The sequence below is a fragment of the Chanos chanos genome, chromosome 11 (genome assembly GCF_902362185.1).
Source record: "Chanos chanos chromosome 11, fChaCha1.1, whole genome shotgun sequence".
Taxonomy (NCBI): domain Eukaryota; kingdom Metazoa; phylum Chordata; class Actinopteri; order Gonorynchiformes; family Chanidae; genus Chanos; species Chanos chanos.
In genome coordinates, this window is record NC_044505.1 from 4,470,189 (window position 1) to 4,473,858 (window position 3,670).

Below are 3,670 nucleotides of genomic sequence, written 5' to 3' on the forward strand. Positions count from 1 at the left end.
GAGACATCTGAATATTGACTTGAAACCACCTGTTAGTCTGTCTTCAGTCAGTCTGATCTCTTTAAACTCTGAGGGCAAAAACAAGATTTAAAAAGTCTTTCACTCATGCAGGCAAAAATGGAATAAAGGGGAAAAAGAATTTTGGGAAAATTTCACCCGTTTTCCTGTCATAACCCAGAATCAGCAATGTTTACAATAAAACCCATTACCTCATTTGTACAGCTTGAGTGTGTGATATTGATGATACATTTGAGCTGAATACCTGAACACAGCACTCCCACGTCCTCCTTGTGTCCACAGTCATGTCGGCCCCATCCCTCTGATGGACAGCTCCACAGGGACGTCTCGTTCCCCAGGCAGTCCACCTTATCCAGCCAAATGGGTCCAGTTCCAGGACCAAACCAGGCTGTAACTGGTCCACTGAGGGCCTCTCCACACTGGAGCTGTCTGCACACCACCTGGGCATTCTTCATATCCCAGGAGTCATTGCACACTGTTCCCCATGAGCCTTTGTGGAAAACCTCCAGACGCCCTGCACACTCACTCCCAGAACCCACCAGTCTGAGGGACCTGTGACCTGAATTAAAGCATTAAGAAGACATGCTCAACCTCTAAACTCAAGAATTTATTTACCAACTTTTTTGACTGAATATTGAATCTGAAGTAGTTTATACCAAGTGTCCAAAGGCATTTTGGTCTGACAATAAAAGAGACTGGCTCTGTTCTTGTGGAGATTAGAGGCCAGTTCAAATGACCAAAACTCCAGTCATGTAATTGAAACAAGATTCTTTTTAACCAATCGGATGTAAAGCACCACAGAGGAGTCAGCGGGAGGATGTCAATCAATTACAATTTTATTGTAACCAACATCAAACAGGGACATCCAGGGTAGCTGTCTACTACCAGGGTTTGAGACCACACTTAAAGCAAACAAAAACAAACAAAAGTGTGTACACAGCAACTGAAATACAAAAGCATTCAAAAGGATTTTGATTACTTCAAAACGGAAAACCAACACAACACCCAAACTCAAACTCAAACTCAAACAAAGGCCCAGCTATAAGCGTACTACACCCTGGCTACAGCCAGCGGTCCCCAAGCTATTAATTATGATTATCAGTTAATAAATAAATTTGATTTAGCAACCCTTTATTTATTTTGGTGTAAAAACTATTAAAAGTAGACAAACATCAAAGTAAAATCAATGTTGCTACTGGAAGGTATAATTCAGCACATGCATTTTAGCCCTTGCCACTGGCTGAGCCGCCTGGGGAGAAGTGGAGGGTGTGCAGAGTCTCAGCACAGGTCAGCCGCCCTGCCTGGGACTTAACAAGGAAGAGACAAGCAACCACACAACCAAACCAAACAAACAACAAAGACAGTCACAAAAACTTGTCAATCCAAATGAAAGAACTACAGCAGCACAAAGACAACAGACCCAAACTGCACGCCATCCACCTTACCCCTACACCGGATGAAGACAAAGAAGGCACCCTTTGGCACCCTTTATTTAGATGATCTTCTATTCCTAAAGGGTGTATGTGCACTGGCTCCCCCACTGCACTGGTCCAGCAATTACACCCTCACACTACCACAAATCCATCCTGTTACATAATACTCATCAGAGCAGATGAGTGACAGCTGTGAACTGGAACAGCAGTCAGACACTCATCACTGTCCCCTGGACCAGACCCAGAGGAGCCACTGAACTCTACCACAAAGCCACAGTCCAGCTGTCTGCAGACCATAGAGGCTTCAAAGGAACTTTGAGAAAGTGGTAGTGGTTAGGATTCAGCGCTCTCACCGCCGCGGCCCTGGTTCGATTCCCGGTCAGGGAAATTGCTTTTGACTCCTTCCGGCACCACCACAGCCTGCGGACCTAAGTCAAGTGAAGCAGACTTTTGCGTCTTTCGTGCGTGTTGGCAAGTTTTCTGCCAAGGAATGCGGCAGGTGAGGGGAATTGGCTCAAACGGTAGAGCGCTGGCTTAGCATGCAAGGGGTAGCGGGATCGATGCCCGCATTCTCCACGGACATTCTTTTTTTGTAACGCATTTCAAGCTGCCGCAGTCCAGTGCAGCGTGCGCAGACACAGCACAAAGGCAGCCAAAGGTCCCACCGAGATTTGAACTCGGATCGCTGGATTCAGAGTCCAGAGTGCTAACCATTACACCATGGAACCTCCCAACGCCTTGGTTGCCTCAGACAGCGGGAGCGCAGGCAAAGAACTGGAGAGGTGCAGCTCAGCGTCCAATGTAGTCCACGCACTCTGATGGCCAGCTCGAGAAAAAGTAGGAGTCCAGGAGAACTCTCCTCCAGGCCTGATGGAAGTAAACCTCCACCTCTCCCTCACACTCCCTCTCTCCAGTCAGCTTCACCAATCTAACATCAGCAGACATAGAGGAACCTGTAGAGAAGAGTTCAATTTTACTAAAAGCATCCTCTGTATGAATCATTTATTAATGAATTAAAGTACCAGTGTGATGATTATTCTGAGTTTCTGCAATGGGAGGAGAGACTTTTTATGTTTCAATACATGGGCTAATAAATGTCTCACTGATTCTGAGGTTAAACATTTTACAGACTATACTTAGGTAGAGAGGATGTTGTTGTGACTGTCTGTCATCAGTTGTTTGTCTTCTCGTGTATAGTTTAGATGCTGTTGCATGTGTGTGTATAGTGGCTGTGCCTTAGTTCCACCTAGATCCCCATTTATTCAGTATTATTCATATACTCTGTACTGTTTGAATTTGACCGTTACATGGGTACATTCGCATTTCTACTCTTTGAGTATGTGACAAATTATTTCCAAGTTAATGAATGTGGTGATCCAGGAGCTTAGTTGGCCAGAGGTATTGAATTTGAAGAGTAATATTGTACTTGCTACTTTAATGCTGTTATTTAATATATGTTAAGGATAATGATGAGTTATTCTGAATCATTTGTAGGTTCAGTGTTCAGAGTGCTGGGCTATAAATAGAGTTTATCAGAATAATTGTAATTTCACTGGGTTCAGGTTCTGAAATAAGGTTTTGGTCACAGTTCTAAGTGATATTAGTATTAAGAATTTCCCTATACCATTGGCATGACAAGGTGTACAGTTATAGACTAGAGCCTGTGATTATAGGTTTACAATTACAGATTGTAGCCTGTTGGGTTAAGAGTGGTCCCCCACCCCAAAATATCCAGTGGTCCTGTGGTCAGAACCTGACCACTGATGAAGGACTATAGGATGATTAACGCTAACTGTGCATGGCAGCAGATGGGTCTTAGTTTCTATCTGTCCACTTACAAAGTGTAACTGTCAGCTTGGTGTTTCTAATGAAGTGACCAGTGAATGTATGACAGAGAGTGAGACAGTCTGTGAGGTGTGAGTCGTGTGTTTGAGTGGATGGACTGGATGAGTCTGATGATGTGGAGAGTGTGGATGAGGACAAAGAAAAGCTGTTAGGTCAGTGAGTGTGTCCTGACATTTTTCAGTTCCTATACATGGAGCTGAAAAATGTGAGTAATACATTAAAAACCTGAATTTTCTCCTGCTCCATTAGAGATTGAATATGGTGATGTGGAAGGAGAGACTTTCTAAGGAAGATGGAGAAAGTATCAAAGATGGAAATTCCACCTCCTGCCTTTGTATGTCATTTTAAAATGTTTTTTTTGTCAAATAAGGTCT

The 3,670-nt window shown here is 43.7% G+C and overlaps 1 non-coding gene across 1 annotated transcript; it reads right to left on the minus strand.

Moving 5' to 3' along the window:
* Positions 1–2,107: 2,107 nt before the first annotated feature.
* trnaq-cug (transfer RNA glutamine (anticodon CUG)) lies at positions 2,108–2,179 on the minus strand. Its single transcript has one exon. It is a non-coding gene; the product is annotated as a tRNA-Gln (tRNA).
* Positions 2,180–3,670: the final 1,491 nt, after the last annotated feature.